Source organism: Ranitomeya variabilis, chromosome 1 (genome assembly GCF_051348905.1).
Source record: "Ranitomeya variabilis isolate aRanVar5 chromosome 1, aRanVar5.hap1, whole genome shotgun sequence".
In the NCBI taxonomy this organism is placed as follows: Eukaryota; Metazoa; Chordata; class Amphibia; order Anura; family Dendrobatidae; genus Ranitomeya; species Ranitomeya variabilis.
In genome coordinates this window covers 187,397,798-187,425,264 of record NC_135232.1, presented here as the reverse complement: position 1 = coordinate 187,425,264, position 27,467 = coordinate 187,397,798, and the positions used below count along the sequence as shown (strand labels likewise).

General features: G+C 51.9%; 1 protein-coding gene across 6 annotated transcripts in view; it reads left to right on the top strand.

The window, feature by feature from the left end:
• The window catches only part of ZNF608 (zinc finger protein 608), a 153,723-nt gene that overhangs the window by 75,730 nt on the left and 50,526 nt on the right, over positions 1-27,467 (top strand). The gene's annotated exons all lie outside the window — the stretch shown is intronic.

The following is a 27,467-nucleotide window of genomic DNA, read 5'->3' as shown; positions in this document are numbered from 1 at the left end:
CAATATGGTAAGGCCACTAAATGACCGGAAAATTGATGAATAATTCCCTGCGGTCTGCCAAGACTATTTTAAACCCTTTTTGAGCTGTTTAACTCAAACACAGTAATGTCTAAATGTCTTTAACCTATCTAAGTAGGGAAAAACAGACTGTAACCAGTGGTAACTAAGTTTATTTACCAGACTTTTAGTCAAATTATAATGTAAAGAGAGTATAAAAATTATCTCTTTTGGAGACAGATTCCTGCCTTGTTTGTATTTATACACTAGCAGTACAAGCGGACGAAGCCATTACTTTTTCAAAAGGGGTGGTGCTTGGTAGGATCACATCCCAAAAGCTTGCACCTGCAGCCGGACGCTGTTTTCAGGTCCAATGTACTGTATGGGTATAATATTAGACTATTACAACTAGGAGGCTTGTAAAATAAAATTATTTTTTTGCATCACTTATACCTCATTATGATAGCAGTTGCTTTTAAATTTGTGGAATGTAAAGATTTTTCTACTGTCTTTAAAAAGAAATATATGGCTTGCATTTCTCACATTTCAGGAAGCACATGTTCTCTGACACACAAGTTTTTTTTTCAGGATTTCTCTTCAAAAGCAAATTAGAACAGCAGGGAACAAAACTGCCCTTTTTGTTTGCAGTATGTGAAGAATACAAAAATGCTGTTAAGGTGCAGTTCCTGCAGAACACAAGCATATCAGATCAAAACATTCACTGTCAGGGCTAAGGCGGACGACCATAGTTTTGGTCCGGGTTTAATCTGTCAGAACATCAGATTGCCCTTGAACCAATGTTGTTAAATGAGGCAGGGCATGTCTGATTTTTCCCTCAGATTGCACTCGACCATTCATGTCTATGAGTCCATGGAAAGTATTAAAGTACACTCAGATAACATCTTAGTATATTCCAATTTTCACATACAGATTGAAAGGAAAACATGGAGATCTTTTTTTTAAATTTTCCACATCTGAAAAAAATCAGATCACACTCTAATTAAACTCTGATCAGGGTCTGTTCAGAATGTGATTAGCATAAATGGCCCAATTCTCTCCATTGGGAAACATGGTCGCATGACCATCGCCTCGCACTGAGTGACTCTCAGGTACAGCACCTCCCTATTACTTAAATCTTTTGTTCATTATTCACAGGTTTTACATAGTTTTTACATAGTAAAAACTATGTAAAACCTGTGAATAATGAACAAAAGATTTTCTGGTTTTGACACAAAAGTCAACGTCCGTCTTCATGAATGGGCTCATTGGAGTGTGATGTGCCTAATTCATTAAGAGTTGAATGTCACTTAATGACTTAACTCTTTTAACTAGCATGCACTGCTTCCAAAAATGTATGATGGGAGTACATTTCATGAAAAGGTTAAACCACTAAACCGGAGTAACTTTTCATGTATTTTATGGTGGGTTTAAACCCCTTCCTGCCTATCCTCCACCCATGCTAAGCTCATATACGCATAGCTGGCTGGACTAACATGGAAATTCCAAAATTCTCAATTCAGATATTGTTACTTATTTAGGTTTTTATGCCAGAATTCTGGTGTAAGCACAAAAATAAATTGACCCTAATGTGTTACACTACCCTCATGGCTGTTTTTTTCACAATTAGAAATGCCAATCTAATTGTTCATCTTGTATTTAGGTTGTCTTGACATAGTTGTTTCCCGTTAGTAAGTTTTGCTATTGATGTGGTATCAAAATTTAAGTGAACCTGAAGGCGTGCAGTTTGTATAGCTGTGTTCCAATTTTTCAATGTATTATGGTTTGTTATTTTATTAGACTTTTTCTCAACGAGACAATTCCTTATTTTGCTGGCAAGGAAGAAAAAACCCAAATGTTTCACTCACCTGAACCATAGGGGGTCACTTTATATTGTGCTAATTTGCCACAAAATTTCATTTTCTCAACTATTCACCACTAGTTGTACAATCAGCCACCAAACAAAGGTAGGATGCTGCCTTTTGTAACCTACAGAGCTTGTGTATTCATGTTTTCCTTTTCCATTCACAGAACCCTCCAGCTGGGAAAATATAGTGTGTACAATTCTCTGTGCCTTCAACTGACATTTCTCATAAATTGCAACAGAAACACTGTTATCAGCAGCTTAATAACAGCTCTACAGATCAAGTCTCAGCATGACACAGAAACTATGGTAACCACATTTTCCAGGCAGATAAAGGAGGAGGAAGGTTTAAGTAGAAAAGTAGCTGAAGCAAAATTGTAAATAGAGCCCAAATTACTTAAGAGTTGATAAGGGTTTGATGGATTAATGGCATTGTTCTGAAAAGCCTCGGCTATGTATCTGAACTATTACTTAAATCTATTAAACATTAGTCTTCGACACAGAAATGTATTTCCCCAGTTCTTATACTGTAACACTGTCATTTGCTTCTCTATAACACAGCTATATGAACAAGCAAGTCATCTTATGACTGTATTGCCCTCAGGCTGGAAATGTATAAGTTGACTGGCTGGGATATCGAAAAGCATTTGTTCCTTTTTGGATATATTTATCTTAAATACTTTTGTTACTGATCTTATACAATTAGAAAATAGCCACTGCAACAAGAGCCATAGAATGAACAAAATGTGCTAGTATATCAATGATGTGGATCAGTGGTTAGATATGTTGCTTTGCAGCGCTGAACTCCTGAGTCTAAATCCCACCAAAGATTTTGTATCTTCTTCAAAACCATACTGATGGGGATCTTTTGTGACCCCCTAATAGTGATAGTAATGATAATGTCAATGAAATGCTATAGAATATGATGGCACTTTATCACTTTTTATTATTATTAGATAGCATAGAAATGATTTATGGAGTAGAGGTATAAAAAATGGTTTAAAAGCTGAAGCTTGCCATCATAATATTTCTTATTTTTACTGAGTTAGGCTACTTTCACATTAGCATCGTTCGACGCACGTCGCAATGCGTCATTATGTAGAAAAAACGCATTCTGCAAAGTTGTCCGCAGGATGCGTTTTTTCTCCATAGACTTTCATTAGCGACTAGTGTTGAGCGATACTTTCCGATATCGGAAAGTATCGGTATCGGAAAGTATCGGCCGATACCGTCAAAATATCGGATCCAATCCGATACCGATACCCGATCCCAATGCAAGTCAATGGGACGAAAATATCGGAATTAAAATAAACCCTTTATAAACTTGTAGGTTCATTCTACATGAAGGAAAACAACTAAGAATAATGTAGGATGTATTGGGGGACGTGGCGGAGATATTAAAGGGACAGAGGTTTAGCCCAATGTAATAGAATAGCAGGATTTTTAATTTTTTTTTATGAAGTTCGGCGTTAGAAAGAATTTGACTATGTTATTTTTTTTTTTTTTTATGTCAGATATTGATGTTTCACTACTTCCACGCCCTTCACCTTCTTTTTTACTTCTCCCACGCTTTCTTCTTAATTATCCTCATCATCAGCTTCTTTGACATCAACTTCTTCACCTTATTCATCTTCTTCTTCATCTTCTACCTATTATTTTTTGGGTTACATTGTTCATATTCTTTTTATTTTACTATTATCTTCATCATATTCAACTTCTTCATCATATTCTTATTTGTGACAGGCATTCCCGTAGTTGTTATCTATAAAAGTTTGAAGATTACACCTTCCGTTCTGCCTGTCACAAACCAGTTACATTTGTCCGCGTTCAGTTTGGCCTGCAGCATCAGGCTTTATCCAGGGGCACCACGAGGAGGAACGGACTCACCCCCATACACTGCTTAGTCTTCTTCTGCTTATAATTTACATAATATTTTTTTGCTCTGATATTTTGTGTTATGCTTAATGTCCTTCTGCTCTTTGTTCTGCAGCCTCTTGTTCTTCTGCTTCTCGGTCTTCCAGGTCGTCGTCGTCTCCAGGGTCGTCGTCTCCGGGGTCGTCGTCATCGGGGTGGTCTCCGGGGTCGTCGTCATCGGGGTGGTCTTCAGGGTCATCGTCTCCAGGGTCGTCGTCATCACGGTGGTTGTCGTCTCTGGTGTCGTCGTCATCTTAGGGGTGTTCTTCCGGGTCATCGTGTTTAGTCTCTTGAACTTGGAAATGTAGCAGAAGGTACAAGAAGGCTGAGAAAATGCCGAGAACCAGCTGATGGAACTGGAACTCGGATGGCTACCCGAAGGTCCAAGAGCCAATGGAACTACCGAGGACCAGCTGACGTTACTGGAACCCGGTTACTAAGCAGGAGGTACCCGTGCCTGAAAGCACTACCAAGGACCACCTGACGTTGGTGGAACTCGGATACCCAGAGGGAGGCACCTAAGCCAATGGCTCTGCCCGGAACCAGCTGACGGTACTGGAACCAGGATGGGGAGCAGAAGGTACAAGAGCAAAAGACACTGCCGAGAACCAGCTGACGGTGCTGGAACCCGGATGGGTAGCCGAAGGTCCAAGAGCCAATGGAACTACCGAGGACCAGCTGACGTTACTGGAACCCGGTTACTAAGCAGGAGGTACCCGTGCCTGAAAGCACTACCAAGGACCACCTGACGTTGGTGGAACTCGGATACCCAGAGGGAGGCACCTAAGCCAAAGGCTCTGCCCGGAACCAGCTGACGGTACTGGAACCAGGATGTGGAGCAGAAGGTACAAGAGCAAGTGTCTGCGTGGCTTTTGCAGGACACGTTGCCGGCTGCACAGCAGGGGAACAGCTGGCGGTGCTGGACCCCACTGACACATTGGCGAGGTGTTTGGCTCTGTGCAGCCAGCACTTCCGGACAGCAACGAGCGGTGTTGTAGCCCGGGCTCTGCAGGGGGAGCAGAGTGTAGGCCGAAGCCTACTTGAACCAATTTCAAAGGTAACCTTTAACCCCCCCTCAGGGGTTAGAAAGTAGAAGAGCCACAGCTTATGCAGCAGTAGTGCTGCACAAGTCAAAGGTTGCTCTTTTAATTTCGCTCCTTGCACACGCTGAATGAAACACGTATAACATTTAGCCCTTTATACAGTCAAACTGTGTAATGGAGGCGAGAGTTCCCTTTGTAATGAGACGCAGCACAGGTGTCAAGAATCCCACCTTGGTGCTGGGTGCAGCCTCCCGAGCGTTGTTATTTGCTGTACAGGAGTCTGCGCTGTCGTGTTATCCCCTGGCCTAGCGCCGTTAGCGCTGCCCATCTTCTGGCATCATGTAATGTCGGCCGGTGCGGTTCGCGATGACCATGAATCCCAGCCCCGCAGTGTCTTAACATTGTTAAAACACTGCGGGGCTGGGATTCAGGGCCTGGCGCAGCACATATGTTCGCCTCTCACACTCGGGTCCTTACACCCGCTTCAGACTGTGCGGCGTCATCTGATCCCTTATCGCATGCCACGGCCATGAAGCCGCACAGTCCGAAGAAGGCGGAAGGAGAGGAGGGACAGGCGAACTGATGCACTGATCCTGCCCATCAATCACACCCTCGCAGTCCCAATAAATAAGACACCGAGGGGCGTTGTGTGGGTCAGGGCGGCCGCAGAGGCGCAGGCAGCCAAACAATGATGCCAGAAGACGGGCAGCGCTACCAAGGGGGTTGCAGCGTGTCATTACAAAGGAAAGTCACACCACCGGGACGGTTAAATGGTCACACAGAGGACACATTGCAGACGTGTTTTCAGTTCCACATGTGCGAGGAGAATACGTTTCTGAGCCACCTTGCACACATGCAGCATTACCGCTGTACAAGGTGGCTGGATAACGTAAAAACGCCTGGGGGAGGGGGGACAGGTTCCCTTCAATTTCAGTTCTTGTGTCTGCGTGGCTTTTGCAGGACACGTTGCCGGCTGCACAGCAGGGGAACAGCTGGCGGTGCTGGACCCCACTGACACATTGGCTGGTGTTTTTCTCTGTGCAGCTAGCACATCTGGGCAAAAACTGGCGGTGTGTTAGAGCCCAGGGACAGCAGGAGGAGGAGCAGGAGGAGGAGGAGCAGGGGGAGGGGAGTGTAGGCCGAAGCCTGCACAGGCGGCAGCTTTGGGTGTGTTGTGTCTGCGTGGCTTTTGCAGGACACGTTGCCGGCTACACAGCAGGGGAACAGCTGGCGGTGCTGGACCCCACTGACACATTGGCGAGGTGTTTGGCTCTGTGCAGCCAGCACTTCCGGACAGCAACGAGCGGTGTTGTAGCCCGGGCTCTGCAGGGGGAGCAGAGTGTAGGCCGAAGCCTACTTGAACCAATTTCAAAGGTAACCTTTAACCCCCCCTCAGGGGTTAGAAAGTAGAAGAGCCACAGCTTATGCAGCAGTAGTGCTGCACAAGTCAAAGGTTGCTCTTTTAATTTCGCTCCTTGCACACGCTGAATGAAACACGTATAACATTTAGCCCTTTATACAGTCAAACTGTGTAATGGAGGCGAGAGTTCCCTTTGTAATGAGACGCAGCACAGGTGTCAAGAATCCCACCTTGGTGCTGGGTGCAGCCTCCCGAGCGTTGTTATTTGCTGTACAGGAGTCTGCGCTGTCGTGTTATCCCCTGGCCTAGCGCCGTTAGCGCTGCCCATCTTCTGGCATCATGTAATGTCGGCCGGTGCGGTTCGCGATGACCATGAATCCCAGCCCCGCAGTGTCTTAACATTGTTAAAACACTGCGGGGCTGGGATTCAGGGCCTGGCGCAGCACATATGTTCGCCTCTCACACTCGGGTCCTTACACCCGCTTCAGACTGTGCGGCGTCATCTGATCCCTTATCGCATGCCACGGCCATGAAGCCGCACAGTCCGAAGAAGGCGGAAGGAGAGGAGGGACAGGCGAACTGATGCACTGATCCTGCCCATCAATCACACCCTCGCAGTCCCAATAAATAAGACACCGAGGGGCGTTGTGTGGGTCAGGGCGGCCGCAGAGGCGCAGGCAGCCAAACAATGATGCCAGAAGACGGGCAGCGCTACCAAGGGGGTTGCAGCGTGTCATTACAAAGGAAAGTCACACCACCGGGACGGTTAAATGGTCACACAGAGGACACATTGCAGACGTGTTTTCAGTTCCACATGTGCGAGGAGAATACGTTTCTGAGCCACCTTGCACACATGCAGCATTACCGCTGTACAAGGTGGCTGGATAACGTAAAAACGCCTGGGGGAGGGGGGACAGGTTCCCTTCAATTTCAGTTCTTGTGTCTGCGTGGCTTTTGCAGGACACGTTGCCGGCTGCACAGCAGGGGAACAGCTGGCGGTGCTGGACCCCACTGACACATTGGCTGGTGTTTTTCTCTGTGCAGCTAGCACATCTGGGCAAAAACTGGCGGTGTGTTAGAGCCCAGGGACAGCAGGAGGAGGAGCAGGAGGAGGAGGAGCAGGGGGAGGGGAGTGTAGGCCGAAGCCTGCACAGGCGGCAGCTTTGGGTGTGTTGTGTCTGCGTGGCTTTTGCAGGACACGTTGCCGGCTACACAGCAGGGGAACAGCTGGCGGTGCTGGACCCCACTGACACATTGGCGAGGTGTTTGGCTCTGTGCAGCCAGCACTTCCGGACAGCAACGAGCGGTGTTGTAGCCCGGGCTCTGCAGGGGGAGCAGAGTGTAGGCCGAAGCCTACTTGAACCAATTTCAAAGGTAACCTTTAACCCCCCCTCAGGGGTTAGAAAGTAGAAGAGCCACAGCTTATGCAGCAGTAGTGCTGCACAAGTCAAAGGTTGCTCTTTTAATTTCGCTCCTTGCACACGCTGAATGAAACACGTATAACATTTAGCCCTTTATACAGTCAAACTGTGTAATGGAGGCGAGAGTTCCCTTTGTAATGAGACGCAGCACAGGTGTCAAGAATCCCACCTTGGTGCTGGGTGCAGCCTCCCGAGCGTTGTTATTTGCTGTACAGGAGTCTGCGCTGTCGTGTTATCCCCTGGCCTAGCGCCGTTAGCGCTGCCCATCTTCTGGCATCATGTAATGTCGGCCGGTGCGGTTCGCGATGACCATGAATCCCAGCCCCGCAGTGTCTTAACATTGTTAAAACACTGCGGGGCTGGGATTCAGGGCCTGGCGCAGCACATATGTTCGCCTCTCACACTCGGGTCCTTACACCCGCTTCAGACTGTGCGGCGTCATCTGATCCCTTATCGCATGCCACGGCCATGAAGCCGCACAGTCCGAAGAAGGCGGAAGGAGAGGAGGGACAGGCGAACTGATGCACTGATCCTGCCCATCAATCACACCCTCGCAGTCCCAATAAATAAGACACCGAGGGGCGTTGTGTGGGTCAGGGCGGCCGCAGAGGCGCAGGCAGCCAAACAATGATGCCAGAAGACGGGCAGCGCTACCAAGGGGGTTGCAGCGTGTCATTACAAAGGAAAGTCACACCACCGGGACGGTTAAATGGTCACACAGAGGACACATTGCAGACGTGTTTTCAGTTCCACATGTGCGAGGAGAATACGTTTCTGAGCCACCTTGCACACATGCAGCATTACCGCTGTACAAGGTGGCTGGATAACGTAAAAACGCCTGGGGGAGGGGGGACAGGTTCCCTTCAATTTCAGTTCTTGTGTCTGCGTGGCTTTTGCAGGACACGTTGCCGGCTGCACAGCAGGGGAACAGCTGGCGGTGCTGGACCCCACTGACACATTGGCTGGTGTTTTTCTCTGTGCAGCTAGCACATCTGGGCAAAAACTGGCGGTGTGTTAGAGCCCAGGGACAGCAGGAGGAGGAGCAGGAGGAGGAGGAGCAGGGGGAGGGGAGTGTAGGCCGAAGCCTGCACAGGCGGCAGCTTTGGGTGTGTTGTGTCTGCGTGGCTTTTGCAGGACACGTTGCCGGCTACACAGCAGGGGAACAGCTGGCGGTGCTGGACCCCACTGACACATTGGCGAGGTGTTTGGCTCTGTGCAGCCAGCACTTCCGGACAGCAACTAGCGTTGTTGGAGCCCGGGCTCTGCAGGTGGAGCAGAGTGTAGGCCGAAGCCTAATTGAACCGATTTCAAAAGTCACCTTTAACCCCCCCTCAGGGGTTACAAAGTAGAAGAGCCACAGCTTATGCAGCAGCAGTGCTGCGCAAGTCAAAGGTTGCTCTTGTAATTTTTCTCCTTGCACACGCTGAATGGAACACGTATAACATTTAGCCCTTTATACAGTCAAACTGTGTAATGGAGGCGAGAGTTCCCTTTGTAATGAGACGCAGCACAGGTGTCAAGAATCCCACCTTGGTGCTGGGTGCAGCCTCCCGAGCGTTGTTATTTGCTGTACAGGAGTCTGCGCTGTCGTGTTATCCCCTGGCCTAGCGCTGTTAGCGCTGCCCATCTTCTGACCTCATTTAATGTTGGCCGGTGCGGTTCGCGATGCCCATGAATCACAGCCCCGCAGTGTATTGACATAGTTTAAACACTGCGGGGCTGGGATTCATGGCCTGGCGCAGTACATATGTTCGCCTCTCGCTTGGGTTCTTACACCTGCTTCAGACTATGTGGCGTCAGCTGATCCCTTATCGCATGCCACGGCCATGAAGCCGCACAGTCCGAAGAAGGCGGAAGGAGAGGAGGGACAGGCGAACTGATGCACTGATCCTGCCCATCAATCACACCCTCGCAGTCCCAATAAATAAGACACCGAGGGGCGTTGTGTGGGTCAGGGCGGCCGCAGAGGCGCAGGCAGCCAAACAATGATGCCAGAAGACGGGCAGCGCTACCAAGGGGGTTGCAGCGTGTCATTACAAAGGAAAGTCACACCACCGGGACGGTTAAATGGTCACACAGAGGACACATTGCAGACGTGTTTTCAGTTCCACATGTGCGAGGAGAATACGTTTCTGAGCCACCTTGCACACATGCAGCATTACCGCTGTACAAGGTGGCTGGATAACGTAAAAACGCCTGGGGGAGGGGGGACAGGTTCCCTTCAATTTCAGTTCTTGTGTCTGCGTGGCTTTTGCAGGACACGTTGCCGGCTGCACAGCAGGGGAACAGCTGGCGGTGCTGGACCCCACTGACACATTGGCTGGTGTTTTTCTCTGTGCAGCTAGCACATCTGGGCAAAAACTGGCGGTGTGTTAGAGCCCAGGGACAGCAGGAGGAGGAGCAGGAGGAGGAGGAGCAGGGGGAGGGGAGTGTAGGCCGAAGCCTGCACAGGCGGCAGCTTTGGGTGTGTTGTGTCTGCGTGGCTTTTGCAGGACACGTTGCCGGCTACACAGCAGGGGAACAGCTGGCGGTGCTGGACCCCACTGACACATTGGCGAGGTGTTTGGCTCTGTGCAGCCAGCACTTCCGGACAGCAACGAGCGGTGTTGTAGCCCGGGCTCTGCAGGGGGAGCAGAGTGTAGGCCGAAGCCTACTTGAACCAATTTCAAAGGTAACCTTTAACCCCCCCTCAGAGGTTAGAAAGTAGAAGAGCCACAGCTTATGCAGCAGTAGTGCTGCACAAGTCAAAGGTTGCTCTTTTAATTTCGCTCCTTGCACACGCTGAATGAAACACGTATAACATTTAGCCCTTTATACAGTCAAACTGTGTAATGGAGGCGAGAGTTCCCTTTGTAATGAGACGCAGCACAGGTGTCAAGAATCCCACCTTGGTGCTGGGTGCAGCCTCCCGAGCGTTGTTATTTGCTGTACAGGAGTCTGCGCTGTCGTGTTATCCCCTGGCCTAGCGCCGTTAGCGCTGCCCATCTTCTGGCATCATGTAATGTCGGCCGGTGCGGTTCGCGATGACCATGAATCCCAGCCCCGCAGTGTCTTAACATTGTTAAAACACTGCGGGGCTGGGATTCAGGGCCTGGCGCAGCACATATGTTCGCCTCTCACACTCGGGTCCTTACACCCGCTTCAGACTGTGCGGCGTCATCTGATCCCTTATCGCATGCCACGGCCATGAAGCCGCACAGTCCGAAGAAGGCGGAAGGAGAGGAGGGACAGGCGAACTGATGCACTGATCCTGCCCATCAATCACACCCTCGCAGTCCCAATAAATAAGACACCGAGGGGCGTTGTGTGGGTCAGGGCGGCCGCAGAGGCGCAGGCAGCCAAACAATGATGCCAGAAGACGGGCAGCGCTACCAAGGGGGTTGCAGCGTGTCATTACAAAGGAAAGTCACACCACCGGGACGGTTAAATGGTCACACAGAGGACACATTGCAGACGTGTTTTCAGTTCCACATGTGCGAGGAGAATACGTTTCTGAGCCACCTTGCACACATGCAGCATTACCGCTGTACAAGGTGGCTGGATAACGTAAAAACGCCTGGGGGAGGGGGGACAGGTTCCCTTCAATTTCAGTTCTTGTGTCTGCGTGGCTTTTGCAGGACACGTTGCCGGCTGCACAGCAGGGGAACAGCTGGCGGTGCTGGACCCCACTGACACATTGGCTGGTGTTTTTCTCTGTGCAGCTAGCACATCTGGGCAAAAACTGGCGGTGTGTTAGAGCCCAGGGACAGCAGGAGGAGGAGCAGGAGGAGGAGGAGCAGGGGGAGGGGAGTGTAGGCCGAAGCCTGCACAGGCGGCAGCTTTGGGTGTGTTGTGTCTGCGTGGCTTTTGCAGGACACGTTGCCGGCTACACAGCAGGGGAACAGCTGGCGGTGCTGGACCCCACTGACACATTGGCGAGGTGTTTGGCTCTGTGCAGCCAGCACTTCCGGACAGCAACGAGCGGTGTTGTAGCCCGGGCTCTGCAGGGGGAGCAGAGTGTAGGCCGAAGCCTACTTGAACCAATTTCAAAGGTAACCTTTAACCCCCCCTCAGGGGTTAGAAAGTAGAAGAGCCACAGCTTATGCAGCAGTAGTGCTGCACAAGTCAAAGGTTGCTCTTTTAATTTCGCTCCTTGCACACGCTGAATGAAACACGTATAACATTTAGCCCTTTATACAGTCAAACTGTGTAATGGAGGCGAGAGTTCCCTTTGTAATGAGACGCAGCACAGGTGTCAAGAATCCCACCTTGGTGCTGGGTGCAGCCTCCCGAGCGTTGTTATTTGCTGTACAGGAGTCTGCGCTGTCGTGTTATCCCCTGGCCTAGCGCCGTTAGCGCTGCCCATCTTCTGGCATCATGTAATGTCGGCCGGTGCGGTTCGCGATGACCATGAATCCCAGCCCCGCAGTGTCTTAACATTGTTAAAACACTGCGGGGCTGGGATTCAGGGCCTGGCGCAGCACATATGTTCGCCTCTCACACTCGGGTCCTTACACCCGCTTCAGACTGTGCGGCGTCATCTGATCCCTTATCGCATGCCACGGCCATGAAGCCGCACAGTCCGAAGAAGGCGGAAGGAGAGGAGGGACAGGCGAACTGATGCACTGATCCTGCCCATCAATCACACCCTCGCAGTCCCAATAAATAAGACACCGAGGGGCGTTGTGTGGGTCAGGGCGGCCGCAGAGGCGCAGGCAGCCAAACAATGATGCCAGAAGACGGGCAGCGCTACCAAGGGGGTTGCAGCGTGTCATTACAAAGGAAAGTCACACCACCGGGACGGTTAAATGGTCACACAGAGGACACATTGCAGACGTGTTTTCAGTTCCACATGTGCGAGGAGAATACGTTTCTGAGCCACCTTGCACACATGCAGCATTACCGCTGTACAAGGTGGCTGGATAACGTAAAAACGCCTGGGGGAGGGGGGACAGGTTCCCTTCAATTTCAGTTCTTGTGTCTGCGTGGCTTTTGCAGGACACGTTGCCGGCTGCACAGCAGGGGAACAGCTGGCGGTGCTGGACCCCACTGACACATTGGCTGGTGTTTTTCTCTGTGCAGCTAGCACATCTGGGCAAAAACTGGCGGTGTGTTAGAGCCCAGGGACAGCAGGAGGAGGAGCAGGAGGAGGAGGAGCAGGGGGAGGGGAGTGTAGGCCGAAGCCTGCACAGGCGGCAGCTTTGGGTGTGTTGTGTCTGCGTGGCTTTTGCAGGACACGTTGCCGGCTACACAGCAGGGGAACAGCTGGCGGTGCTGGACCCCACTGACACATTGGCGAGGTGTTTGGCTCTGTGCAGCCAGCACTTCCGGACAGCAACTAGCGTTGTTGGAGCCCGGGCTCTGCAGGTGGAGCAGAGTGTAGGCCGAAGCCTAATTGAACCGATTTCAAAAGTCACCTTTAACCCCCCCTCAGGGGTTACAAAGTAGAAGAGCCACAGCTTATGCAGCAGCAGTGCTGCGCAAGTCAAAGGTTGCTCTTGTAATTTTTCTCCTTGCACACGCTGAATGGAACACGTATAACATTTAGCCCTTTATACAGTCAAACTGTGTAATGGAGGCGAGAGTTCCCTTTGTAATGAGACGCAGCACAGGTGTCAAGAATCCCACCTTGGTGCTGGGTGCAGCCTCCCGAGCGTTGTTATTTGCTGTACAGGAGTCTGCGCTGTCGTGTTATCCCCTGGCCTAGCGCTGTTAGCGCTGCCCATCTTCTGACCTCATTTAATGTTGGCCGGTGCGGTTCGCGATGCCCATGAATCACAGCCCCGCAGTGTATTGACATAGTTTAAACACTGCGGGGCTGGGATTCATGGCCTGGCGCAGTACATATGTTCGCCTCTCGCTTGGGTTCTTACACCTGCTTCAGACTATGTGGCGTCAGCTGATCCCTTATCGCATGCCACGGCCATGAAGCCGCACAGTCCGAAGAAGGCGGAAGGAGAGGAGGGACAGGCGAACTGATGCACTGATCCTGCCCATCAATCACACCCTCGCAGTCCCAATAAATAAGACACCGAGGGGCGTTGTGTGGGTCAGGGCGGCCGCAGAGGCGCAGGCAGCCAAACAATGATGCCAGAAGACGGGCAGCGCTACCAAGGGGGTTGCAGCGTGTCATTACAAAGGAAAGTCACACCACCGGGACGGTTAAATGGTCACACAGAGGACACATTGCAGACGTGTTTTCAGTTCCACATGTGCGAGGAGAATACGTTTCTGAGCCACCTTGCACACATGCAGCATTACCGCTGTACAAGGTGGCTGGATAACGTAAAAACGCCTGGGGGAGGGGGGACAGGTTCCCTTCAATTTCAGTTCTTGTGTCTGCGTGGCTTTTGCAGGACACGTTGCCGGCTGCACAGCAGGGGAACAGCTGGCGGTGCTGAACCCCACTGACACATTGGCTGGTGTTTTTCTCTGTGCAGCTAGCACATCTGGGCAAAAACTGGCGGTGTGTTAGAGCCCAGGGACAGCAGGAGGAGGAGCAGGAGGAGGAGGAGCAGGGGGAGGGGAGTGTAGGCCGAAGCCTGCACAGGCGGCAGCTTTGGGTGTGTTGTGTCTGCGTGGCTTTTGCAGGACACGTTGCCGGCTACACAGCAGGGGAACAGCTGGCGGTGCTGGACCCCACTGACACATTGGCGAGGTGTTTGGCTCTGTGCAGCCAGCACTTCCGGACAGCAACGAGCGGTGTTGTAGCCCGGGCTCTGCAGGGGGAGCAGAGTGTAGGCCGAAGCCTACTTGAACCAATTTCAAAGGTAACCTTTAACCCCCCCTCAGGGGTTAGAAAGTAGAAGAGCCACAGCTTATGCAGCAGTAGTGCTGCACAAGTCAAAGGTTGCTCTTTTAATTTCGCTCCTTGCACACGCTGAATGAAACACGTATAACATTTAGCCCTTTATACAGTCAAACTGTGTAATGGAGGCGAGAGTTCCCTTTGTAATGAGACGCAGCACAGGTGTCAAGAATCCCACCTTGGTGCTGGGTGCAGCCTCCCGAGCGTTGTTATTTGCTGTACAGGAGTCTGCGCTGTCGTGTTATCCCCTGGCCTAGCGCCGTTAGCGCTGCCCATCTTCTGGCATCATGTAATGTCGGCCGGTGCGGTTCGCGATGCCCATGAATCCCAGCCCCGCAGTGTCTTAACATTGTTAAAACACTGCGGGGCTGGGATTCAGGGCCTGGCGCAGCACATATGTTCGCCTCTCACACTCGGGTCCTTACACCCGCTTCAGACTGTGCGGCGTCATCTGATCCCTTATCGCATGCCACGGCCATGAAGCCGCACAGTCCGAAGAAGGCGGAAGGAGAGGAGGGACAGGCGAACTGATGCACTGATCCTGCCCATCAATCACACCCTCGCAGTCCCATTAAATAAGACAACGAGGGCTGTTTTGTGGGTCAGGGCGGCCGCAGAAGCGCAGCCAGCCAAACAATGATGCCAGAAGACGGGCAGCGTTACCAAGGAGCTTGTTGCGTGTGTCAATACAAAGTCAAATCACACCTGAGGGACGTTTTAATGGTCACAGAGGACACATTTTAGACGTGTTCACTTCAACATGGGCAAGGAGAATAAGTTTCTGAGCCACCTTGAACACATGCAGCATTACTGCTGTTCAAGGTAGCTGTAAAACATAGAAACACCTGGGGGAGGGGGGACAGGTTCCCTTCAATTTCAGTTCTTGTGTCTGCGTGGCGGTCGCAGGACACGTTGCCGGCTACACAGCAGGGGAACAGCTGGCGGTGCTGGACCCCACTGACACATTGGCTGGTGTTTTTCTCTGTGCAGCTAGCACATCTGGGCAAAAACTGGCGGTGTTAGAGCCCAGGGTCAGCAGGAGGAGCAGGGGGAGCGGAGTGTAGGCCGAAGCCTGCACTCGAGCAAGTTGAAAGGAAACCTTTAACCCCCCCCCCCAGGCGTTTGTAGCTGAAAGAGCCATTGTGTACAGCACTAATGCTGGAAAAGGTAAACTTAGCTCTTTTAATTATGGTCCTTGTACATGCGGAACCTAACATTTATGAAATGTGTCCCCACACAGCGTTAAACCGTCCGGTAGGTGGAACTTTCCTTTGTCGTGTGACGCAGCACAGCCATCATTTTTACCCCCTTGTCGCCGTTCGCCCCCTCCTCAGCGTTGTTTGAATCTGTCCCGGAGCCTGCGCTGTTAGGTTAGCCCATGGCTATGCACACATGTTGCGCTGCCCGTCTTCTGACCTCATTTGGTGTCAGGCTGGCTGCGCCTGTGCGGGTGCGCTGGCCGAGATCCCGCCTCGCAGTGTCGTCTCATGTAATCCCACCGCGGGCCTGTGATCCGTGCCCGTGCGCAGTGCATATCCTCTCCTCTCACTCCCCTCCCTACGGCTTTTTCAGACTGTGCGGTGTCACGGCCGTGGCATGCTATTAGGGACCAGCTGACATCGCACAGTCTGAAGAAGCCGTAGGGAGGGGAGTGAGAGGAGAGGATATGCACTGCGCACGGGCACGGATCACAGGCCCGCGGTGGGATTACATTAGACGACACTGCGAGGCGGGATCTCGGCCAGCGCACCCGCACAGGCGCAGCCAGCCTGACACCAAATGAGGTCAGAAGACGGGCAGCGCAACATGTGTGCATGGCCAAGGGCTAACCTAACAGCGCAGGCTCCGGGACAGATTCAAACAACGCTGAGGAGGGGGCGCACGGCGCCAAGGGGGTAAAAATGATGGCTGTGCTGCGTCACACGACAAAGGAAAGTTCCACCTACCGGACGGTGTAACGCTGTGTGGGGACACATTTCATAAGTGTTTGGTTCAGCATGTGCAAGGAGCATCACGAAAAGAGGCACTTTTTCCCTTTGCATCATTACTGCTGCACAAGGTGGCTCCTTCAGTAACAAACGCCTGGGGGGGGGGGGGGTCAGGTTCCCTTACATTTAACTTGTTGTGCCTGCGTGGCGGTCGCAGTACACGTTGCCGTATACACAGCAGGGGAACAGCTGACGTTACTGAACCCCAATAACAGAGGAGGGACTGTTTACTGTGCGTACAGCACTTCTGGACGGCAACTGGCGGTGTTGGAGCCCAGGGACAGGTGGAGGAGGAGGAGGTAGGAGGAGGTAGGAGGGATTGCCACACACACAGCAGGGGAACAGCTGACGTTACTGAACCCCAATAACAGAGGAGGGACTGTTGACTGTGCGTACAGCACTTCTGGACGGCAACTGGCGGTGTTGGAGCCCAGGGACAGGTGGAGGAGGAGGAGGTTGGAGGAGGTAGGAGGAGGTAGGAGGGATTGCCACACACACAGCAGGGGAACAGCTGACGTTACTGAACCCCAATAACAGAGGAGGGACTGTTGACTGTGCGTACAGCACTTCTGGACGGCAACTGGCGGTGTTGGAGCCCAGGGACAGGTGGAGGAGGAGGAGGTTGGAGGAGGTAGGAGGGATTGCCACACACACAGCAGGGGAACAGCTGACGTTACTGAACCCCAATAACAGAGGAGCGACTGTTGACTGTGCGTACAGCACTTCTGGACGGCAACTGGCGGTGTTGGAGCCCAGGGACAGGTGGAGGAGGAGGAGGTTGGAGGAGGTAGGAGGAGGTAGGAGGGATTGCCACACACACAGCAGGGGAACAGCTGACGTTACTGAACCCCAATAACAGAGGAGGGACTGTTGACTGTGCGTACAGCACTTCTGGACGGCAACTGGCGGTGTTGGAGCCCAGGGACAGGTGGAGGAGGAGGAGGTAGGAGGAGGTAGGAGGGATTGCCACACACACAGCAGGGGAACAGCTGACGTTACTGAACCCCAATAACAGAGGAGGGACTGTTGACTGTGCGTACAGCACTTCTGGACGGCAACTGGCGGTGTTGGAGCCCAGGGACAGGTGGAGGAGGAGGAGGTTGGAGGAGGTAGGAGGAGGTAGGAGGGATTGCCACACACACAGCAGGGGAACAGCTGACGTTACTGAACCCCAATAACAGAGGAGGGACTGTTGACTGTGCGTACAGCACTTCTGGACGGCAACTGGCGGTGTTGGAGCCCAGGGACAGGTGGAGGAGGAGGAGGTTGGAGGAGGTAGGAGGGATTGCCACACACACAGCAGGGGAACAGCTGACGTTACTGAACCCCAATAACAGAGGAGCGACTGTTGACTGTGCGTACAGCACTTCTGGACGGCAACTGGCGGTGTTGGAGCCCAGGGACAGGTGGAGGAGGAGGAGGTTGGAGGAGGTAGGAGGAGGTAGGAGGGATTGCCACACACACAGCAGGGGAACAGCTGACGTTACTGAACCCCAATAACAGAGGAGGGACTGTTGACTGTGCGTACAGCACTTCTGGACGGCAACTGGCGGTGTTGGAGCCCAGGGACAGGTGGAGGAGGAGGAGGTTGGAGGAGGTAGGAGGGATTGCCACACACACAGCAGGGGAACAGCTGACGTTACTGAACCCCAATAACAGAGGAGCGACTGTTGACTGTGCGTACAGCACTTCTGGACGGCAACTGGCGGTGTTGGAGCCCAGGGACAGGTGGAGGAGGAGGAGGTTGGAGGAGGTAGGAGGAGGTAGGAGGGATTGCCACACACACAGCAGGGGAACAGCTGACGTTACTGAACCCCAATAACAGAGGAGGGACTGTTGACTGTGCGTACAGCACTTCTGGACGGCAACTGGCGGTGTTGGAGCCCAGGGACAGGTGGAGGAGGAGGAGGTAGGAGGAGGTAGGAGGGATTGCCACACACACAGCAGGGGAACAGCTGACGTTACTGAACCCCAATAACAGAGGAGGGACTGTTGACTGTGCGTACAGCACTTCTGGACGGCAACTGGCGGTGTTGGAGCCCAGGGACAGGTGGAGGAGGAGGAGGTTGGAGGAGGTAGGAGGAGGTAGGAGGGATTGCCACACACACAGCAGGGGAACAGCTGACGTTACTGAACCCCAATAACAGAGGAGGGACTGTTGACTGTGCGTACAGCACTTCTGGACGGCAACTGGCGGTGTTGGAGCCCAGGGACAGGTGGAGGAGGAGGAGGTTGGAGGAGGTAGGAGGGATTGCCACACACACAGCAGGGGAACAGCTGACGTTACTGAACCCCAATAACAGAGGAGCGACTGTTGACTGTGCGTACAGCACTTCTGGACGGCAACTGGCGGTGTTGGAGCCCAGGGACAGGTGGAGGAGGAGGAGGTTGGAGGAGGTAGGAGGAGGTAGGAGGGATTGCCACACACACAGCAGGGGAACAGCTGACGTTACTGAACCCCAATAACAGAGGAGGGACTGTTGACTGTGCGTACAGCACTTCTGGACGGCAACTGGTGGTGTTGGAGCCCAGGGACAGGTGGAGGAGGAGGAGGTAGGAGGAGGTAGGAGGGATTGCCACACACACAGCAGGGGAACAGCTGACGTTACTGAACCCCAATAACAGAGGAGGGACTGTTGACTGTGCGTACAGCACTTCTGGACGGCAACTGGCGGTGTTGGAGCCCAGGGACAGGTGGAGGAGGAGGAGGTTGGAGGAGGTAGGAGGGATTGCCACACACACAGCAGGGGAACAGCTGACGTTACTGAACCCCAATAACAGAGGAGGGACTGTTGACTGTGCGTACAGCACTTCTGGACGGCAACTGGCGGTGTTGGAGCCCAGGGACAGGTGGAGGAGGAGGAGGTTGGAGGAGGTAGGAGGGATTGCCACACACACAGCAGGGGAACAGCTGACGTTACTGAACCCCAATAACAGAGGAGCGACTGTTGGGACTGTGCGTACAGCACTACCAGGCAACAACTAGCGGTGTTGGAGCCCAGGGACAGGTGGAAAAGCAGAGGAACACAATGTAGGCCGAAGCCTGAGAAAGTCGAAAGGGAACCTTTAACCCCCCCCCCAAGGCGTTTGTAGCTGAAAGAGCCAGCTTGTGCAGCACAAAAGATGCAAAAGGAAAAGGTGGCTCTTTTCTTCATGCTCCTTGCAAACACAGAACTAAACACTTATAAAATGTGTCCCCTGCAACCGTAAAACCGTCCCGGAGGTGGGACTTTCCTTCGTAATGTGACGCAGCCCAGCCGTCATTCCTACCCCCCCGGCGCCGCGCACCGGCTCCTCAGCGTTGTTTTATTCCGTCCAGGAGCCTGCGCTGTTATGTTATCCCGTGGCCAGGCACACTTAGCGCTGCCCGTCTTCTGGCATCATTTGGTGTCTGGATGGCTGCGCCTGTGCGGCCGCGCTGGCAGAGAGCCCGCCTCGCAGTGTCTTCTGATTTAATCCCACTGGGGGCCTGGGATCCATGGACATGCGCAGTGCATATCTGAACCTCCACCTCTCACTCATCTCCCTAATGCCTTCTTCAGACTGTGCGGTGTCACGGCCGTGGCATGCTGTTAGGGACCAGCTGACACCGAACAGTCTGAAGAAGCCATAGGGAAATGAGTGAGAGGTGGAGGTTCAGATATGCACTGCGCATGTCCATGGATCCCAGGCCCCCAGTGGGATTAAATCAGAAGACACTGCGAGGCGGGCTCTCTGCCAGCGCGGCCGCACAGGCGCAGCCATCCAGACACCAAATGATGCCAGAAGACGGGCAGCGCTAAGTGTGCCTGGCCACGGGATAACATAACAGCGCAGGCTCCTGGACGGAATAAAACAACGCTGAGGAGCCGGTGCGCGGCGCCGGGGGGGTAGGAATGACGGCTGGGCTGCGTCACATTACGAAGGAAAGTCCCACCTCCGGGACGGTTTTACGGTATCAGTGGACACATTTTATAAGTGTTAAGTTCTGCGTGTGCAAGGAGCTAAACAAAAATAGCTACCTTTTCCTTGGGCAGCATTACTGCTGCACAAGGTGGCTCTTTCAGTAACAAACGCCTTGGGGGGGGGGGGGACAGATTCCCTTACATTTCAGTTGTTGTGTCAGCGTGGCGGTCGCATGACACATTGCCGGCTACACAGCTGGGGATCAGCTGACGTTACTGAAACCCAATAACACTGGGTCGTATGTTTTGACTGTGCAGACGGCACGTCTGAGCCTCAACTGGCGGTGTTGGAGCCCAGGAATTTAAGTTCAGGTGGTAGAAAGATGAACACAACAGGAGACCTGGATAACGTATACAGTGACCTAATTATTCAATCAGGAGGAGGAGTGGCAAATTCCGGCGAGATCCAGGCCTTGTTCATTTTCAGGAAAGTAAGCCGGTCAACGTTATCGGAGGATAGTCGCATGCGACGGTCAGTTAGTACACCACCTGCAGCACTAAAGACACGTTCCGATAATACACTGGCCGCAGGGCAAGACAGCACCTCCAATGCATACTGGCTTAGCTCTGGCCATGTATCCAGCTTTGAGACCCAAAACTTGAAAGGGGAAGAGCCGTCTGGGAGTACAGCAAGAGGGCAAGACATGTAGTCTGTCACCATCTGACGGAACCGTTGCCTCCTGCTGACTGGAGCCGTCTGTGATGGTGTAGACTTTTGTGGCGGGCACAGAAAACTGTGCCACAGTTCGGCCATACTGGTCTTGCCTTGGGCAGAGGCACTGCTTCTGCTCCCTCTTTGTGCAGAGCCTCCACCACGGCCTGGACGCACTGAGCTGCTTTGGAATGCACTAGCAGCACTTCTCTCAGTTGGAATGGAGAAGATGATGGAATTGACCAGTGTGTCTTGGTACTCCCGCATTTTTCGCTCCCGGTTCAACGGTGTGATGAGGCTTTCTACGTTGTCCCGGTAGCGAGGATCGAGGAGGGTGAACACCCAATAATCAGACATGTTGAGAATGTGGGCGATGCGGCGGTCGTTTCTCAGGCACTGCAGCATGTAATCCACCATGTGCTGCAGACTGCCAACTGCCCAAGAAACGCTGTCCCCTGCTGGAGGCGTGATCTCTGCCCGCTCGTCATCACCCCACCCTCGCTGTACACACTGAGTACTGGACAATTGTGTAACTCCCTCCTCTGGACGGATGTCTTCCTCCTCCATTGACTCCTCCTCATCCTCCTCACAAACGGTCCCCTGCCTACGCGTTTGTGAGGAACCACGTGGCGCTGACTGTCCAGAAGATGATGGAAATGGTGAATCCTCATCCTCCACCTCTTCCACAACATCATCCCTTAGCGCTTGCAGTGATTTTTCAAGCAGGCAGATAAGGGGGACAGTCATGCTGACTAGTGCATCATCTGCACTCGCCATCCGCGTGGAATAATCAAAGGGACGCAAAACCTGGCAGACGTCATTCATAGTGGCCCACTCTGTGGTTGTGAAGTCTGTACGGCGCTGACTGCGACTTTTTTGCGCCTGAAGCAGCTGGTACTCCATTACAGCTTGCTGCTGCTCACACAACCGCTCCAACATATGTAACGTGGAATTCCACCTGGTAGGTAGGTCACATATGATGCGATGTTCCGGCAGGCGGTGTCGGCGCTGCAGAGCCGCAATGCGCGCTTTTGCCATGCTGGAACGCCGCAAGTGAGCACACTCTAGGCGGACCTTGTGCAGCAGTGCATCAAGATCCGGATAGTCCCTCAAAAAGCTCTGCACGACCAAATTGAGCACATGTGCCAGACATGGGATGTGAGTGAGGTTGCCGAGGCCCAGAGCTGCCACCAGATTTCGGCCATTATCACACACTACCATGCCTGGCTGGAGATTCGCTGGCACAAACCACACATCGCTCTCCTGCTTGATGGCATTCCAGAGCTCCTGCGCTGTGTGGCTACGATTCCCCAAGAAAATTAATTTCAAGACGGCCTGTTGACGTTTGGCCACGGCTGTGCTCATGTCGGTCGTAACAGGTACACGTTCATCACGGGTCCATGTGGAGGTGGACTGTGACGGCTCCTGCAGCGATGATTCTGAGGAACTGGTGTAAGAGGAGGAGTCAATGCGTACAGAATGGATTCCTGCAATCCTTGGAGTGGGCAGGACACGTCCTGCGCCACTCGCACGGTCTGTACCCGGCTCAACGACATTAACCCAATGGGCAGTGAGGGAAAGGTATCGCCCCTGTCCATGTTGACTGGTCCACGCATCGGTGGTGAGGTGGACCTTGCTACTGACGGCGTTCAGTAGCGCGTGTTTTATGTGTCCCTCCACATGCTTCTGCAGGGCAGGGACGGCTTGCCTGCTGAAGTAAAAGCGGCTGGGCACATTGTACTGTGGGACTGCCAATGACATCAAGTCACGGAAGCTGTCAGTCTCCACCAGCCTGAATGACAGCATTTCCAGTGACAGAAGTTTGGCAATGCCTGCAGTCAGAGCCTGTGCTCGTGGGTGGTTTGACGAGAAAGGCCGCCTTTTCTCCCATGCCTGTACTACCGATGGCTGTAGACTGGGCTGGGAGTGTGTGGATGACTGGGAAAGTGGCGCTGCGGGTGGAATTACAGCGGGTCTCTGGACAACAGGGGCAGAGGTTCTTCCACGGCGATCCTGGGAGGACGCCGAACCAGCTGCGTGTGAGGTAGAGGAAGAGGCAACACGAGCTGAAGAGGTGGTAGCTGCCGCTGTTGGTTGGCCTACCTCTTCAGTGTGTTTTTCTAACTCCGCCGGGTGCCTGTTGCGCACATGTTTCCACATGTTGGAGGTATTGAGGTTGCTGACATTTTTCCCTCTTTTGACTTTTTGATGACACACGTTGCATCTGACATAGCAAATGTCATCTGCAACTGTGTCAAAAAAGGACCAGGCACTGCAAGTCTTGGGAGCGCCCTTTTTGGCTTTTGGAAGAGACATGCTCCTAACGGGTGCCAAAGCGGAGGCTGCAGGATCCGCAGTCTTCCCCCTCCCTCTCCCTCTTTGGGCCGTACGGGGAATCTCTTCCTCAGAGCTGCTCCCACCACCTTCCTGTCCCTCACGCCAAGATGGGTCGAGGACCTCATCATCTACACTACCCTCTGCCCCCAACTGCTCCTCCTGGGTAGTCTCAGCAGCAGAGCACGCACCAGTAAGTGGCACCTGAGTGTCATCATCAGCTGATGCGGCCTGCGATGTGGTGACCGGAGCCACTGGCCCACCCGCCTCTTCAGAGGAAGACAGAAAAAGCTGTTGGGCATCACTGCACCCTGCCTCTTCTTCCATTTCTCCAATGCTGCTTGGCTGGCCCCCTGTTTCCAAGCCAAGAGATTCAGAGAACAGAAGTAGAGACGGCTCCTGTCCTGGGCTCTCTGTCTGCCTGGGCAATTTGGCAGGTGGTGAAGAGACAGATGGCTGCTCTCCAGTGCTCTGTGTCTGAGAGGATGTGGCACTAATGGAAGTTGATGCATTAGCTGCCATCCATCCGACAACAGCTTCAATTTGTTCTTCACGCAGCAGCGGTGTACGGCGCTCGGACACAAAGCTTCGCATGAACGACTGTTGCCTGGTGAAAGTGGGTGCTGATGAGTCACCGGTGCCCGCAGCAGGCACAGAATCCCCACGTCCCCTCCCTGCTCCGCGACGGCTCCCACGCCCCCGTGCCTTACTCACTGCCTTCTTCATCTTGGTTGACTGATAAAGATAAGCAGAAAAGTACTAACGGATTTGTGTGCTTATTCCTGAGCAACTCCTCCTAACAGGTATAAGAAGCACTAATTATCTAAAGTGTGGACTAGACTTTAATATGAGCTAATGTGGCCTACAGAAATGTAAAGTGGTGTAACTGGTGTGTTTGGTGAACTTTATTATTTATTTATTTTTTGGGGGCTGAACTGACAACAGATAGAGCTGCAGTCACACGGAGACCGTGCAGACAGACGTAAACGGCGCTACAAGGCCCAAAAACCCTCCTCTACTTTATCCTATGTAGTGTTTTTCCACAAATTAGCTGGAGACGGGTGGAAAGACACTAATAGGATTTTTTTGAATAAATTAGCAGCAGACTACACTATTTGGAAAAAAAAGAAAATTGATTTGGCGGTATGACACAGTGAAAAACCCTGAGCTGGAGACAACCAGGCTATAGCTGCTCACAGATTACAGGGCGAGCTGCAGTCACACGGAGACCGTGCAGACAGCCGTAAACGGCGCTGCAAGGCCCAAAAACCCTCCTCTACTTTATCCTATGTAGTGTTTTTCCACAAATTAGCTGGAGACGGGTGGAAAGACACTAATAGGATTTTTTTAAATTAATTAGCAGCAGACTACACTACTTTGAAAAAAAAGAAAATTGATTTGGCAGTATGACGCAGTGAAAAACCCTGAGCTGGAGACAACCAGGCTATAGCTGCTCACAGATTACAGGGCGAGCTGCAGTCACACGGAGACCGTGCAGACAGCCGTAAACGGCGCTGCAAGGCCCAAAAACCCTCCTCTACTTTATCCTATGTAGTGTTTTTCCACAAATTAGCTGGAGACGGGTGGAAAGACACTAATAGGATTTTTTTAAATTAATTAGCAGCAGACTACACTACTTTGAAAAAAAAGAAAATTGATTTGGCGGTATGACGCAGTGAAAAACCCTGAGCTGGAGACAACCAGGCTACAGCTGCTCACAGATTACAGGGCGAGCTGCAGTCACACGGAGACCGTGCAGACAGCCGTAAACGGCGCTGCAAGGCCCAAAAACCCTCCTCTACTTTATCCTATGTAGTGTTTTTCCACAAATTAGCTGGAGACGGGTGGAAAGACACTAATAGGATTTTTTTGAATAAATTAGCAGCAGACTACACTACTTGGGAAAAAAAAAAAAAAAGGAACAGTATGAGGCAATGAACCACCCTCCCTGAACTGAATACAACCAACTATGGATGGCCTATGTGGCTGCACTCAGACTGGAGACTGGGCTGCACTCACACACACACACACACAGACCCTGCAGATCGCTGTGAAAACAGCGCTACAAGGCAAAAGCAAGGTGAATAGTAGGTGAACACAGCGGTTGCTAAATTAGCCTTTGGAAAGCACAAAGAAGCAAATCGCTATCTCTAAACTGTCCCTCAGTCAGCAAACAGCGTCCTGTCACTAACTGAATTCACAGCAGAGTGATCGCAAAATGGCGCCAGCGACTTTTAAACTGCATCATGACATCATTACACCAGCCAATCACAGCCTTGCCAGTAGTTTCATGCCCTCCATGCTAAACAGGATGTGCCCACACTTGGAATCAATCTCATTGGCTGAATTTCTGCTTTTTGAATCTTAGAACTTCCGATTCCGGTATCCGATACGCGGCAAGTATCGGAATCCCGGTATCGGAATTCCGATACCGCAAGTATCGGCCGATACCCGATACTTGCGGTATCGGAATGCTCAACACTATTAGCGACGCATTGCAACGGAGTGCCACACGTCGCAACTGTCGTGCGATGGTTGCATCGTGTTTTGGTGGACCGTCGGCATAAAAAAATGTTACATGTAACGTTTTTTTGTGCGTCGTGTCTGCCATTTTCGACCATGCATGCGCGGCCGAAACTCTGCCCCCTCCTCCCCGGACATTACAATGGGGAAGCGGAAGCGTCGTAAGACTGCTTCTGCTGCCCACGTCAGGCATCACTTTCACAATGTGCGTTGGTACGTCGGGCTGACACATAGTGACGGCCCCGTGCTGATGCTAGTGTGAAAGTAGCCTTAAAGGGACTCTGTCAGCTGAGAATGACTGTTCTTTCCAAGTACAGGTGCTTTGTGCATCAATGTGGAGCCAAACATTTAACTGTACCTTCCCATCTGCTTGTTTCCAGTCTATCTCCACCCTACCTTCAGTATGCTTTGACAGCTCTGCCTTGACAGATCAAGAGAAGGGTGGAGATAGATGGGAAACAAACAAGTCAGAAGGTATAGTTGAATGTTTGGTCATACCATGGGGCACAGAGTGCACAGTCATTAAGTGTTGACAAGGTCAGTCCCTTTAAAGATAACCTATCACCAGTTTGTGGCTGGCCTTTTTATTTAAGAAAATAGACAAACATAGACCATATTTTGATAAATAACACTTATTAGCAAAAATGTTGACAAGTGGACAAATGTCCTTGTTGGCAGGCTAAATGACTTCCAGGATTAAGGATCCTGTCATGCAACTATGAATGCACAAGGGCCACCTGCTAATTATTGCATACTAGCAGGTGGCCCGATTCTAAGGCATCGGTTATTCTTGAATATGTATGTAGTGTATTTATGAAGATTTAAGAATAAAGCAATGAATACACAGGATTTTCCAGGTAGCGAAGCAGGGTTTAAATCCCACGCCAATATCGCTGATTGGTCGCAGCCGGCCAGTTGCAACCAATCAGTGAAGCATGGTTCAAATCCAGTGCCAATTCCTGGTTGGACTGCACCTGTCGCTGATTGGTCATGCCTGGCCGGCTGTGACCAATCACCGAAGCGGTGTTTAAATCCCGCGCCAATATCGCTGATTGATCGCAGCTGGCTGGGCACGACCAATCAGTGAAGCATGGTTCATATCCTGAGCCAATTCGCGGCTGGACTGCACCTGTCGCTGATTGTTCACGGGTGGCTGGCGTGACCAATCAGCGACGCGGGATTTCCATTACAGACAAACAGACAGAATTAGATGATTATATAGTAGATTCAGCTCTTTGAACTAAAACAGCACTCTTACATCCTTTACTCAGCAGTTTACAATCGGTAACGTCATTAAAGCAGTTTCCAATCAGTGATTGCTTAGTAAAGGATGTGGCAGCGCTGGATTAGTTCAAAACATGAAATCTCATGCTTTTACAGCAAGGAGGCTAGCAAGGATTGTGTGCTCCTGCTCTGCATGCCAAAATATGACAGCCATCAACTTTGGAACTGTCTTTGCTAGAAAGTTTAGTCTTTAAAGGGGCATGTACAGTGTACGATTATCTTGAACGGACTTATCTATAAATACTTGCTTCTCAGTCTAAACAGGCAGCCGGTTAGTCATCTGGCAAGCTAGCAAAATGCTTTTTTCATAGGATGATATGATCTTTGGTTTGCCCAAGAGTTCATGGTTCCCAAGCAGA